At 45.9% G+C, this 15,825-nt stretch overlaps 1 long non-coding RNA gene across 1 annotated transcript; it reads left to right on the plus strand.

The window, feature by feature from the left end:
* Positions 1–3,161: 3,161 nt before the first annotated feature.
* LOC141276613 (uncharacterized) lies at positions 3,162–15,593 on the plus strand. The gene is made up of 3 exons (XR_012326509.1): positions 3,162–3,454; positions 13,887–14,320; positions 15,488–15,593. It is a non-coding gene; the product is annotated as an uncharacterized lncRNA (long non-coding RNA).
* Positions 15,594–15,825: the final 232 nt, after the last annotated feature.

The raw sequence follows: 15,825 nt of genomic DNA on the forward strand, positions 1-15,825 counted from the left end.
TAGGAGGGTTCCCTTTTCTCCACACCCTCTCCAGCATTTATTATTTGTAGACTTTTTGATGATGGACATTCTAACTGGTGTGAGGTGATACCTCATTGTAGTTTTGATTTGCATTTCTCTAATAATTAGCGATATTGAGCATCTTTTGAGGGACTTTTTTTAACGAAGAAAATTATGTCAGCACCATACGGAAAATTCTCAGGCAGTTTCTCATAGGCCTCCACTATAACGCAAGTTCCTCAGTTTGGCTCAAAAAGCCCTTTTAACCCATCTCCTTCCCACTTCTACAACCTTATCTGATGCCACCTTCCGCCTCACTCACTAGGATCCTACTGGGATGGACTCACTTCTGTTCCTGAACTTGCCCAGCGATTTCTCCCCTGAAGAGCCCCACACGTGTTGTTCTATCTTCTGGAATGCTCTCTTCCTCTCTTCATATGGTTAGCACCTTGGCATTAGTTTGGTAGCTCTTAGCTTCAAAATATCTCCTCCACAGACACATCTCCACTGACCTTCCTATCTTGGCAGATCCCCATTCTCACCATGTTTATTTTTCGATTATGAAGTCTTATTCATTTGTCAAAATAGTTATTTTTACAATGTATTTTATGCTTGCTTGTTTTTTTGTCTGTTGTCACTTCTAGATGCTAAGCTCCATGGGGGCATAGGCATTGACTTTTCTCTTCGTGGACACATGCCCTGTCCCTGACACAATACCTGCCACATAGGAGGTTGAACGGTTGCATGGATAGAGCACTAGATGAATGAATGAATGAATGAAGAAAAAAAAGAGAGCCTTAAAAGCATCGTCATGCCACATCTTTATGCATAGAACTAAAGTCACAACACCACTATGCCAGGTTCTCAGGTATGCTGAGATGGCAATGGTGGTCAGTGGGATTGAGAGTTAGCGAGAGCTGAGGAGGGTGTGCTGAGGACCATTAGAGGTTGCCCCTTAGTGGGTGTGCCTCCAAGTCCCTTGGAGCTTTCAAGGGGTTCAAGTGGATTTCCAGCTCCCACAATCTGTATTTATAAGACTGAAGGTCAACATGTCTGTTTTTAAAATTTGGCCAAAACTGCAGAAAGTTTCTGTGTGTGTGGGGGGGGGGGGCGTGTATGTGTGTGTATGCATGCACACAAACACACAGAAGGCTGGAAGTGCTAAAAATTACACCTTCGGCAACAGGCTTCAAGCAGCAACCTTGGCATCCAATGTGTTGATACCACGGCTCCCTCACTCCTCATGTGGGATGACTGAAATGCATGTATTACACAGTGCTCCAGACTTTCCCCACAGGGGTAGGCTCCAATCCCCCCCGATGTTAACTGGTGCGATACTACACTCTATCCTGCTGCCTTCATTTCTTTGTCTCATTCCCCCATTTCCTTATTAGGGAGGGTTGGACCTCCCTAATAAACGACTTGTCCTGGAATCTTGGTCTTGGGGTCTGCTTCTGGGAGAACCCACCCCAAGACAAATCCTCAGCATAGCACTAGGTTCTTTCTAACCCTCAGTATTAAATGGCTCAGCTATTAGGGGTTACAGGAGAAGCCTACACCTCACCTCAGTGGGAGAAACCTCACTCCCTGCCACCCAAACACTGACATTGCTCATCAGAGTGAACTATCAGCCTGGGTCAGCCAGCAAAGCCCAGTCCTTTCCGCATGTATCACCAGCCAGGCTACCTCCATGTGCTGTGAGCTCAGTGCCTGCTGAGGGAGACCACCAAGGCGCTCCTCCAAGGTACGACCCTCCAGCCTCCAGGGAAGGCAACTACAGGCCTGTGAATAAACCTGTCTCTTCAGGTAAGGCAAGAAGCTTCCCTAACCTGCCCTGGCTGCCAGAACATGCCTGGCCAGTTGCTTCTTTGGTCCAGATGCCAATCAAAGGTGAAGTCAGGACACTTTGTCCAAAACTTGGATTCAGCGCCTCAACTGGACACTCCCATGACTCTGTCTGTACATTTCTTTTCACCTCTTGCCCATTTGGAAGCCTCAGAAGTCACTCCCTGGAACTTTATCTCCCATGGAAAGAATTGCAGGAGGGATCACCACCAAAGACTCTTCAATTTTGCAGGCAGGTTTGCAAACTCTGCAAACTCTGAGCCCAGCCCAACCATCCTGGATGCACAGTCTTTACTCCCTTGAGAAGCTCTAAGGCTGGATTCAGGCTGAGCACTTGCAGACACAGGCTCTGAAGAATCACAGAAGTTCTTCGCAAACTTCAGCCTCAGGTCTTCTGGGTTCTCCCAGTGTTCATGGAAACAGAGCCACGAACTCTTTGAGCCAACTGGCTGGTTCCTGGCCACCATGCGTCTTTTCAACTATGAGGGCAGGAACTTTTCCATAGTGTAAATGCAGAGACTTAAATAAAGAAAATCTCGGGCTTCCCTGGTGGCGCAGTGGTTGAGAGTCCGCCTGCCGATGCAGGGGACGCAGGTTCATGCCCCGGTCCGGGAAGATCCCACATGCCGGGGGGTGGCTGGGCCCGTGAGCCATGGCCGCTGAGCCTGTGCGTCCGGAGACTGTGCTCCGCAGCGGGAGGGACTGCAACAGTGAGAGGCATCTCTTTGATTCCTCTATAGTTTGAAGGCGTCACGGCTTTAATTTTGATCGTGAAAACACTCATGTTAGCAAACACTTTTGAAACTTCCCTTTCACAGCCTGATTCCAGTTGGTCACCCCTCTTTCACTTACTCCCTAAACAACGCTCCTTGTCCATTTCTTGGTCTGCCCTATAGATAGATAATGTAAATTAAACTGAATCATATTTTACTTACATAAATTTAACATCTATTTCTTGTCCAGCAATGCTTGAAGTATTGTACGGTTACTAAGAGAGAAAGCTCCTGGGGTCAGATTACCTGGCTCCGTATCTTTGTACTGCCTCTTCCTCGCTCTGAAATCTTGGCCAGGCTAGTTAACCCCTCTGGTGTAGTTTTAAAACATGGTACCCAGTTCTTTGACTCTTCCCCCATTGAAAGTTGAAGATTATGTTCCTTCCCCTCAAGTCTGAGTGGACTTAGGACTGCTTAGAGATCTATAGAGTTTAATAGAAGTAACGCTATGTCACAGTTCCAAGGTTAGATCATAAAAGGCCAAGCAACTTCTTCCTGGTTTCTAGGAACACTCACCCTGGGACTCCTGGGCCACCATATAAGAAGCCTGACTACCCTGAGACCACCACGTTGGAGTGGCCATGGTAGATGCTCCAGTCTACATTTCCAGCTGAGCCCAGCCTTTGGCCAACCCAGCCCAGGGACCAGGCATGGGAGTGAAGAAGCCATCCTGGAAGTCTTAGAAGCCGTCTATTCCAAACCCCAGCTGTTTGGATTACTCCAGCCACGCACGAAATCCCAGGAGAGGCTCCAGACCTCATGGAACAGCGGAATACTGCCCTGCTGTGTCCTGCCCAAATTCCTGATCCACAGACTCTACGAATCCACTAAGACAGGTGTTTTTTTTATGCCATTAAGTTGTGTGATAGTTTGTTATGTGGCAATAGCTAAGCAGAACATACCCTAATCCTCAGTTTCCTTATCTGTAAAATGGTTCCATTAAGGTGGCCGCCTTGTTGAGTTCTATGAAAAGTAAATGATGGCCATGCATCTGGCAAACTGGAAGCACTCAAATGATGGTAATTATTATTATCATCACTTTCACCGTTTCAGTTAATTGAAGAATATATGGGTTAAATATATTTGATGAGAATCCCCCAATTATTTTTTTTGCGCAAACAGCCTCTCCTAATTAGATGAATAAGAGATATTCATGGAAAAGAGCCCAATTTTCAGCTAAAAATAATTCGTCTGCAAGGTTGCAGAATGTTATTAGTTTTTTTAAAGATGCTAACATGGATTTGGTACACGTATTTGTGTTGGGAGGTGGTATGTGCGTGTAGCTGTGACTCCACGTTTGTTTGACATCTTCCCCAGGAAGAAGCTTACAAATTGATTGACGTAGACATAACAAGAGGCACAGGGATCGTGCAGATATACACAGCCATACACTCACGGATGCCACTGCAGCATGCAGAGGACCCAAAGTGGTAACTGACACCCCCATTAGTGGGCTTCATCCTTCCCTTCCAAGCTTAAACGCTTTTATTTTCTCATCCACAGATCAATAGGGCTGGCAGGAAAGTGTCTGTCTTCCATGTCAGAACAGTGAGACCCCAGCAGGTCAGAGGGCCCCAGCCCCTCCTTGGGGTCCTTACACCCAGCCTAGCTGAGCAGGAGTCCGAGACGCAGGCTGGACCACACTTGAGCATCCAGCCGTCAGCGTACAAAATCAGATCTGATCGGGCCTGCGGAAGATAAATGAGCTGGAGTCCCCCAGCTCCAGATTTGGTCATCTCTTTATGAGCTCTGAAGGGCCTATTAGCAGCTCTGACGAAGACTGGGTGAGATGAAGTCGGCCTTGAACAACGTTAGCTGGCAGAATCAAATCAGTCCCAGTCCCCCTGGGGAGAAGGAGACTGGCGGGCTTTCAGACACAGCATCCTCTCCTCTCCATTGCCCAGAAGGTTTATATAAACACTCAGTGGGGGGGAAAAAAAAAACAGGTAAGCACTTTTTTTCCAGTAGAATCGCCTAAGAATTTCCTCATATATCTAATAGCTTCTCCTCGGGCAATTTGACCTCCCCGCTTAGACAGGTGTGCTCTTATTTTCCCTCTCAGAGTCTCTACTTAGGAGGGGCTGTCACCATCTAGAGAGGCCAGCTGAAGCCAGCTCCCTCGTCACCGCTTCTGAACCCTGCATCCCACTCAATTCTTTAGAAACTGGACTGGTCTTCAGGGTGCTGAGGCCATGTGGGGTGGGGGATACAGGACAGGGACTGGAGGTCCAGCTCTTCGTCGCTGGGAGACTGTGGGCTGTCGACCCTCTCCAGCCATAGTTAACTCTTCTGTAAAATGGGACAGTTTGTTGCATCCCAGGGTGGCTGCCATGAGGAGCAAATGGAATCATGGAATCATGTGTTTACAGCTGATGAGACATTCATTAAAGATCCCTCAGTCCTTCCCCTCTTAGCCAGCGTAACTGATCAAGGGGCATCTAGAGAAGACAAACAGCTCCACCAAGGTAATTAAGATAATTAAAAGGTAATTAAATCTAGGACAAGATTTGGGGAGAAGGAAACACCTTCCTGAAGAAAATGCAGGCCATACGTGGGACTGAGTGAACTGATGAGGATGATTATAATTTTTGTAACTTTCAGTTTGAATTAAAAAAAAGAAAAAATCCCACAAGGACTCAGAGGCAAAAAATATACAAATCAATTTTCACTACAAAGTAAAGGAGCTGTTACAGTGGAGGATTCCTGGACTGAATGTCAATATTATGACATAGTGTGAGTGTGTTTCGTGTTTGGTAATTGCAATCATTGTTCCTTCTGTTGTGGTCATCCATTTACGATGCTTGGTGTCAGTTTATTTCTCTCTTGTAAAAATAAAATACAGTGTGTATGTGTGAAAAAAAAGAAAAGAAAATGCAGGCCTATTAATGAATACATTGCCCCTACCCTACATCTCAGGTCACATGATATATAGACCAAAGAAGACTTAGGTATGAATGCTGACTTCCCAGCTGTGTGACCTTGGTCTGGTCATTTACCCTCTCTGATCCTCCATTTTTAGCTGTAGAATTGGTACAATAATACTATTTATGTTGGAAGGTTGTTGAAAGAAAAGTATGCATAATTCCTGACTGAGTAGCTGACACCAACATCACACTCCATAAATATCAGTTACCTTCTCCTCTCTTTTCTTGTTTCCGTCTGTGGAATGTGAGATGTTTGCCCTCCTGCCTTGCCCCACACCCTTGCTTCTCACTGTGTGTCTGTCTCTTTACCTTCCTTTATTCTTTACCCACTCTGGGGCTACTTGCCTCTCTCAGGCTTCTTGCTCAGAAATCCCTCCAGCCCTCTATTATTCAGACATATGGCAGTCTTAATCCTCCTCATGCTATAAGTTGTGATTATGCGTCTAACTCCCTTACTTAATTGTGAGCTCCCTGAGGTTGGGGACTGTCTCTTATTGATCAAATAATGATTGATTGAGAGGTTTTAAGTATTTGCTTTTTAAATCCAGAGACCACTATTTGTGTGCCAAAAAATAGGAGTGAGCAGAGAGTGAGACAGACAAGGAACCTGCCCTCTTAAGACTTAAATTCAAGGGGGGCTGGGGGGAGGGAGACAGAAACCAAAACCAAAGTACAAGTAAACAATAAGATAATTAATATTTGTAATATGTCCTTCCAAAGATGGAAACCAAAGGATTGAGATGAAGTGGAAGTGGCTTTTGATGGGAAAATCTTTCCAAGGAGGCTCCATTCAACCAGGATGTCACATGAGACACAAAGGGTAACATCTGAGGGGCTCCATTGTTGACAGAAAGAATGAAGAAACACAGTCTTGGCCAAAAGCCAAGGCGAGAGAATTTCTTCAGGGAGAAGGAATAGGATATGCAAAGGTCCTGAGGCAGGGAAGAGCTTGGTGGCTCTCGGAATAAAAGGAAATTATCGTACCCAGAGCAGACCGTGTATGGTGAACCCGAGGAAGCAGGTTACAGGGCTCAGTAGGACAAAGTAAGGTATTGAGATTAGAGGTCGGCAAACTACGGCCCTCAGGCCAAGATTGGCCTGCTGTCTGTTTCCATAAATCATGTTTTGTTAGAACACAGCCACACCCATCCATATCTATACACATCTACATGCCGTCTATGGCTGCTCTCAGGCTAAATGGCATGGCCAAGTACGTGCAACAGACACCTCATAGCCCACAAAGCCAGGAAACACATACTCTCTGGCCCTTTACAGAAAAAGTCCGCTGATGCAAAAAAGTTTGAGGATGCAGAAAGAAGCCAGTGTGAAGGGTTTTTAACCGAGGAGGGATTTATCTGATCAGACACTCAGTGCCTGGTGCCGACTAGCTTCTCAAACGTGCTTGTTGAAGGAGTGAGTGGATACTTAGATGAATAACCCTTCATTATCCACAGCCATATAATACAATTCCCTCTGGAAGCACAAATAATTGGGGGTTTACGGGACTGAGTGGGCGGCCCCCAATCTATCCATCCGGGGAGACTCCGTTTTTCACAGCGCTAGCAGCTGAAGGATACTTAGAAAATTGAATGTTTGATGCAGCTTCAAATTGGAAATAGCAGTGTGGTTTTCACCACAGGGAACCCTCTTAATGTAAATCCAACCCAATTACACACACGCAGGCAGGCGCCGAGTTTGCAGTAAGACTGAGTTTTGCCCAGCAGCAAACTAGGCACAGCTTGGGAGAGGGAAAGGAGGGCTGCCGGAGAGGGTGCAAGAGCTGCAGAAGGCACTTCCCCCCGCCAACCCAGGAGTCACTCGTGTGACTCACGTGTGGGGGGTTGCTGGGTGGCTTACAGAACCCCAGAGGAAAAGGATAGAGTGGTTTATGCAAAGGCACGCCAAGCTGCACCCGGCAATTGCAACATCACGAATGGGGGAAATTGCTTGAAAATCGTAACTAACTTTTGGACCCTGAAAGCCATTCCTCTGGCCAGTTACTGATGACCAAAGCCTTAGGGAAAGTTGAGACTGGGGCTTTTTTTTTCTCGATCAGTGGCAACAAGCTTTGTGGGTTGTATGCAAGACTAGACGTGTAGAATGATGGGTGTTCTCAGGCTGAGGTAGGCTGGACACAGAATTGGGTAGATTAAACATCTGTGCTGTGGTCATGGGGGTTCTTATGAGGGTAATGCCTTTCTGAGTGCTACAGGGTCCCCCATTCAATGCCCACTTCCTGAAATATAGACATGGGGGCCCTTGCCACCACCTGCTAAGTATCCAGGGTTCCACTGGATTCTCCTAAGAACCTATGTTAGTCAGTTTGGGCTACCATAACAAACTACCACAAACTGGCTGGCTTTAAAACAACAGAAATTTATTTTCTTTCAGTTCTGGAGCCTAGAAGTCTCAAATCAAAGTGCAGGCAGGGTCATACTTTCTCCCAAGACTTGAAGGGAGGATCATCCTTATCTCTTTCCTAGCTTCTGTTGGTGGCTGGCCATCCTTGGTGTTCCTTGGTTTGTAGTTGCATTATTCTCCTCTCTACCTCCATGGGCACATGGCCTTCTCCCCGTGGGTCTCTGTGTCTGAATTTCCCAATCACTGGATTAGGGACCACCCTAATTCAATATGACCCCATCTGAACTTGATTATATCTGCAAAGACTCTATTTCCTAATAAGGTCATATTCACATAGGTGCCAGTGGTTAGTGTTTGAACATATATTTCAGGAGACATAATTCTACCCATGATAGAGTTGTAGGTCAAGGTCCTGTGGAAGGCTCCTATAGAAGGAAGAACCCACCCATGGCGTGGATTAGACATTATTCTCACTGGCTAGAGAGGGCATTTGGAGAAGGTAGTTGTGTTCCCACTAGTATGAAGGCTCTGGGTGTGGGTAATCTTGAGTGTCCAGCAGACCAGACCAGCTCATGGAAGACTTGACCTCCAACCCAACACAAGTGCTGGGCACCCAAATCAACCCCTTCCCAGAGGTCCTCTTCTCAGCTCTTTCTCTAGCACCTCCCCAGACAGACACCTCACTTTCTATCTTTTGCTGACCCTCTACTCCCCTGTGCTCCCCAGCCTATCTGCCTCTTACCCACATCAAAGGCTAATTCTCTTCTTTCCCTCTGCAGCTTTTGGTGGCTCATGGAAGAGTCAAATGATGCTCAAAACATGAGCTTAAATGGTTTTCCCTTCATCAAAGGTAGGAAGGGCTCCATTTTTTTAAAGTCATAATAAAAATAATAATAAACACTGATTTACCTTCCTGGAGTGAAAACATTTTTCTTCCATCTTAGAAAAGGCATCTTTCTGCCCAAGACATGTCTGATCGACAATGTCTGATGCAGCAAAGAAAAACTAGATTGAGTGCCACAGTAATGAAGGTTTGAAGTTCCTATGCCCCTGCCAACCTTTGACAAGTAGTGTAGTCAGCACCTAAACTCTGAAATGTACAGAGAGGGAACTCCGTGAAAGGCCTATAGCTTAATTTCAAATGGAAACCTCCACTCAAAGCTAAAGGCTCAGGGAAAAAAAAAACATCCGCATCAGCTTGTCTCAAGCTGTAATGTGAACACAGGTCACCTGGAGCTCTTGTTAAAATGCAGATTCTGTTCTCTAGTTAGGTCTGGGCTGGGGCCTGAGAGTCTGCTGTTCTCACAAGATCTTAGATGCTGCTGTTGCTGCTTGTCGCCTGACCACACCTCGAGTATCAAGGATCTATATAATTGCTCACCCTGGAGCATCTGTATCCAAGTCATGAGACAGCCAACAGCCATGCTGATCCCTCTTAGTCAATATAGGAAATCATCCAAGAAAAATGGTTCCCATGAGAGTCTACAAAGCTACCTTCAGCTTGAACAACAAGTGAGGGTTTGTAAATATGGTTATGTTTTCCTAAATTGGCATTCATGCCAACCAAGTTTCTACCAGTAACTACACAATTTCTATAAAATCCTATGATTCTAGGAAAAATAAAAATTTTGTCATTTTACAATGATCCTGATTATGGCAGGAAGTGGGAGAAAGGTTTCATATTGAGGTCTGCGTCCATGCAGATGTATTGGACCCTCACTAAAACCCTACAGGAAAGGTGAAGAAACTGAGGCCCAGGGAAGCGAAATCCAAAATTGGCTCTAAGCGCCAAAATTATTTCACTGGAACGCATCGGTCCTCATGGTCCCTGTTGATTGGTTCCTCATTGGTTTTCCCTCTCTGATGCTCAAGCCTGATTTCTCCTTGTGCGGACCCGATTAGAGTTAGACAGCAAGCAAGTTTGCATCCTCACTTTCTCTGAACCTCAGCTTGCTCCCATTAAAACTGATAACTGGGCTTCCCCGGTGGTGCAGTGGTTAAGAATCCGCCTGCCAATGCAGGGGACATGGGTTCGAGCCCTGGTCCGGGAAGATCCCACATGCCATGGAGCAACTAAGCCCATGCGCCACAACTATTGAGCCTGCACTGTAGAACCCGTGAGCCACAACTACTGAAGCCCGCTTACCTACAGCCCGTGCTCTGCAACAAGAGAAGCCACCGCAATGAGAAGCCCACGCACCGCAACGAAGAGTAGCCCCCTCTCGCCACAACTACAGAAAGCCTGCACACAGCAAGGAAGACCCAACGCAGCCCAAAATAAATAAAATAAAATAAATTAATTAAAAAAAAAACAGGGTAACCATAGGGTCTACTCCATAGAGCTGACAGGAGAATCAACCTGAGGGGAATCACCCTGCATGGATCCCATAAAAAGGAGCACAAAGCCTATCCCACTCCCTCCACTCAACCATGGAGGCAGAAGGAAAGGAAGGGCAGGAGCCCCAAATCACTGTTCTGGTCCCAGAAATCCACTGCCCAGTCATTTCCTGCATGTGCTAACTTCCCCTCCATGGTGCTCAGTTACAAGACTCCTCGCCCATGACAGCAGGGAAGGGAGTGGCCAGAGCTGACATAAAATTGTGACTAACTTCTAAATAAACCACGGGGGTGCCGGGATTAGGATTTCCACCCCCGTTCCATAACTCCTTGACCTTTTCTGAGTGGGGATGTTGGGGAAATGACCAAGGAAGTGGTGACTTGTATGTATCTGGGGTATCTGAAAGTTCTTATTCCTTCTAAACCTGCACAGGGTGGAGTTTACTGGTTAATATCTCAGCTCCAGAACCCAGCCTGGAATCCTGATTCTAACATTCCAGGTATATGACCTGGGTCAAAGCTCTTAGCCTTTCTGTGCCTCAGTTTCCTCATCCGTAAATGTCATAATGTTATTGTAAAGGGCAAGTGAAGGAACTCATATCATACACTTACTTTTTTTCCTGGCTCATAGTAAACATTCGATAAATAATAGTGATCACTATTATTTTTATTTTGTTATCATCATTGGCAGCTCTCCCTGCCAATATAGCTTAAACCTTTTCCCTGTAACTCCTGTCTTTTCACAGTCTGGGTTTCGAGAATCAAACACTGTTTGATTTCTCTTTCTCTTCTCTCCCCCAGTAAACATAGTCAGAGTTCTGGAGTTTTTTGTGAGGGTTTTTTGTTGTTGTTGTTGTATTTATTTTAATTTGGCAAAAGACAAATACTAATTTTTTCCAAACTTACTGAGATATAATTGACAAGTAACATTTATATATTTAAGGTATACAACACAATGATTGATATATGTATACCCAGCATTTTCAAATGGAATAGCCACTGGAAATAAATTCCCTCGAGTTCTGTAATAGTTTAATCTTGAAAAAAAGAGCAAGGAAGTCTGATTTAAAATGCTAAATCTTACAGGGAGGTGGTATGTTGCAGGAACGTGGTAGAAGATTCTGAGGTTTTACTTGTGCTCAATGGGGGAAAAAAGATGATTAACTGGTAATGTCCAATATGGCCACAAAAGTGGGAAATTGGCAACAAGACAAACATGCAGCTCATTTGCTTTCCCTGTGGTGTAGAAGACAGAGAACCAGCCTTGGAGTCAAAGGAGTTGATTGGCCCCTTAATGGATGGTGTGGCTTTGAAAAAGTTAATCAATATTCCAGGTCCAAATCCCTCATTTTTATGAATGGGGGCTGCTCTGAATATTCAGAATTAATACACATAATTTAGTTTTAGGCATAGCATAGGGACTAATGGTATCAAATCTCTCCTACTCTCTACTTCCACCTCCATCTCTCCTTCTCTTTTTCTCTCACCCTCCCTCCCTCTTGCTTTTTCCCTTTATACTCTCTGAACACTGGCCAGTCATCCCATTCTTTCGCCCCTCACTTTCTCTGATGACCTATCCCCACACAATTTCCACTTGAACGGGAATATTTCAGTCCTTCCCCCTGAGTCCGTGTGTTGGCCTCCAGTTCTGAACCCACAGGATCAGGGAATCTCATCACATTGCTGGTGGCTTGCCCTCCACATCCTTGCACAAAATAATGTTGCTAGAGCTTAACCCCTCAAAGTCTTCACTAGCTATTCTAAAAAACAGGCCATTCAATCGCCATTACTGATCGACTAAACTCCTCCTACCTGTCAGCTCCTTTTTGGTCACTGGGGATAGAGACATGAAAGAGATCTTCTTGTACTGGATACATGGAGTCATTAAATTACCTTAGGGGCTGAAGGCAAAATTCTTAGAAGAGGTCACAGCTGAACTGGGTCTTAAAACTTATTTCAGCAGAGCAGGGAGGGTTTATGAAAGGCACAGGGATTCCCAAGCATAAAAGCATAGAACCCCAGAATTGGGTGCATTCTAATACTACCAGCTCCCCTTGGAGTGCCTTCTCCCCACTCCCAAGACCATCCTGCCCCTCACTCCCACCCCATTTCCTAGAATACTTCTATGCTTCCATCCCATAATCCAGGTTTACATCTTTCACCCGAATCACGTCTCCCAGCATGAGTTACTTATCCTGTGTTCCAGCCTCTCTGGCTTAATTACCATCTAATCCAACAACCCAGCCCAGTGAATTTCAACGAGTAACCCAAAAGGAACACCCACATAACACCCTGGAGAGCTTATTAAAAATGCAGTGTCCGTGGCTTCACCCATGATCTTCTGAGTCAGAACAGCAGGGAGGAGACTACAGGAGTCTACATTTTCAGAAGATCTCCCCACGACTTCACTGCACACCCAAGATGGAGAACTGCAGCCTCCGTCCTTGCTAAGGTCACATGAGTTAATAACGGCTTCTCCTTCCTGGGAATTTATTGAGCACCTTCTATAGGCCAACCATTCTGTGAAAAATGTTCATATACATCAACTCTTTAAAAGTGATCATGCCATTAATTTGTGCCCTGTTTGAGCCAGGTTCAAATATCATTGCCTTTAATTCTCCCAACAACTGTGTTGATAGGTGCATTGAATAAGAATAAACTCTTCAAGAAATCTTTTCCTCCTAAATAGTTTGAAGTTAGGAAGCAATACAAATAGCTCTGGTGTGTGCATATCTCTGTGCCTCCAAGACTGACCATGTAGATCCACCCAGTCTGGACAAAGAGCAGAGAAGAAGGGAAGAGCAGAGAAGAAGGGAAGAGCAGAGAAGAAGGGAAAGAGCAGAGAAGAAGGGAAAGAGCAGAGAAGAAGGGAAAGAGCAGAGAAGAAGGGAAGCCACCACGCACAGCAATGTGTCTTGGGTGGGCCTAAAAGGACTCAGACATTGTCTCCTGAACTTTCATTTTGGTCTGTGGGCTTAAGTTTTTTGTTTTTTTTTTAACATCTTTATTGGGGTATAATTGCTTTACAATGGTGTGTTAGTTTCTGCTTTATAACAAAGTGAATCAGTCATACATAAATATATGTTCCCATATGTCTTCCCTCTTGCGTCTCCCTCCCTCCCACCCTCCCTATCCCACCCCTCCAGGCTGTCACAAAGCACCGAGCCAATATCCCTGTGCCATGCGGCTGCTTCCCACTAGCTATCTACCTTACTACGTTTGTTAGTGTGTTGGGCTTAAGTTTTGACAAATGAAGCAGTCAGATAATGGCAGGGAATGTTCTTAACAACCCTCTGCCCAAGCATGTAGGGTATATGGTGCCTGGTATAGGGTTCTTGAATAAGAGATTTGCATTTAAAACAAGACTCTGTCACTCATTTTCTGAAAGAACTTGAGTGAGTCAGGAGAGATCTGAATGGTAGAGGATTTACCCCTAAGGGTTTTAGGAGAATTCAAAGAGATACTACATGCAATGCATTCAGCATACTCCAGGGTTTCAATACGAGGATGATGGAAGACTTCACAGCCCCTCACTCTGAATTCAAACCCAGCCTCATTTCTGCCTGTGCTCAGAGAATCCCTAGACCCCATTTCCCCTTTTGCAGACCCTGATCTTCTGTTTTCTCTTCTCTGTTTTCCCCTGAAGCTCAGACCTGCTCAGCAGGGAGGTGAACTGCTAGACAAGAGGCCCTCATCACTTGGGCATCACCATGAAGTGGGAGAAGTCCCCTGGGACTACCTGCACAGCATGAAGTGGGCTTCAGGAGTTGGAGGCCGAATAAAGTGGGATGAGGAACCGGGTCTCACCAACAGGCTGCCTTCAGCCTGGCTTTACAGAAATTGTGACGCTGAGCCTCACAACGTTGACAGGAGGGTTGGTTACAAATGAGTGACTTGGGGAGGGTTTCAGTCATTTCCAGTGGGGATGGAAGAGCCTGGCTGAGCTGGAAGTGGAGCTGAGTGTGGTGCCAGGAAAGCAGAAAGAACTCCTGGTATTTGCCAAGAAAGAACACACCCCCATCCCTAAACCCCCAACATACATACCAATGCAGGTCATAAGGGTGGCCCGTATCCATGATGGTAGGTATCCTGTCCACCTCATCTACCACTCTAGCCAACCCAAAGAAGAGTTGAATGAATGAATGAATCTAAAGGACCAGAAGGACTCTCAGCCTTGGTTGCAGAAGGATCCTCCCAATTCTGAAATTTCAGCCAGGAGTGGCCTTCTCACACATTTTGGGGGGAAAGAAAATAAAGTTGATGCCTCCTAGTGTCAAGCACGCCGCTAGGAAACTTACACCCATTCTTCCACTTAATCTCCTCTTAGCAGTTCTGCTAGGCTTACATCCCCAACTTTGTTTTATTCAGAGGAGCCTGGCCTACGTCAGAGAAGTTAAGTGACTTGCCCAACATCACACAGAAAGAATAGGTAGAGCAGGGTTATGAATCCGTGAAGCTCTCCCTACAGTGCTGGTGCTCTTTTTCATCATACCACTTCAAGGCACTGGAGACTCCTCTGCACACCTTACCAGTCAAGAGGATTCACTTCACCCTTCTCCTCTATTTATAGCTTAGAGAGAACTAAAGGGATTTTTGTTTGTCTTTGTTTTATTGGACCCTTTTCACCTACTTAAACCCTAGACCAGCTCTATCCAATAGAAATATAATGCCAAATATACAAGTTTTAAATTGTTACTGGTCACATTAAAAAGAAAGCCAACAGAAACAAGGCGAAATCTATACTAATGATGTATTTTGTTTAATCCAATATATCCCAAATATTGTCACTTCAACATGTAAGCAATGTGGGAAATTATTAGTAAGCTATATCATACTAAGTTTTTGGATATTCAGTGTGTACTTTACCCTCCAGCACATCTCAACTTGATAAGCCAGTTTTCAAGTGTCCGATAGGCCCTGTGGGACAGAGAACCCCTGCATGTATAAGACAGGGTATTGTGTTGAGGATGGAACAGAAAAGAGCCCTAAGGAGCCTGCAGCACTGTCCCTGGAGTCCTGGCCTCGTGGACCCCTGCTACAGGTGGCCTTGGGTGGCTAGAGCCTGGTAGGGTGACCCCCAACTGCAGGCTGTCTCCTGTTCATGTTCCCGGGGAGGATCAGAGAGACCCCTGAGTTGGCAGGTTGTAGGGCCACCCATTTCCCCACTGGAGTCTCAAATCAACCCAAGTGGTCCTCCCCTGGAGTGTGTGGTTTGTCCCTGTGCTGTCCCTGCCTTTCCTTCTTCAGGTCTGGGCAACCAGAGCCCCATGGGAACCCAGCACTACAGGCTGTCACTTGGCCCAGACCAGCAGGAGGGCTGTGAAGCGGGGATCGTGCGCCAGAGCCAGCAAGGTAGGGATTCCTTCCTCCCCACCGCGTGTTTGCCCTGTCTTCCATATTGGAAGCTCTCGCTCGCCCCTGTCTCAGGCCTGGCTGGGCTCCCTTTTGAGTGTCTTCAGCTCGACAGGAAAGCTGCCAGGCTGGGCCAAGGAGGCTGGAACGACTCTGTCCCTTTGTTAGAGACAGGAAGTGCCTGAGGCCCATTTGCTGAACTACCATCCACTCCCAACGGGCACCTGGCAGCT

This window comes from Tursiops truncatus, chromosome 15 (assembly GCF_011762595.2).
Source record: "Tursiops truncatus isolate mTurTru1 chromosome 15, mTurTru1.mat.Y, whole genome shotgun sequence".
In the NCBI taxonomy this organism is placed as follows: domain Eukaryota; kingdom Metazoa; phylum Chordata; class Mammalia; order Artiodactyla; family Delphinidae; genus Tursiops; species Tursiops truncatus.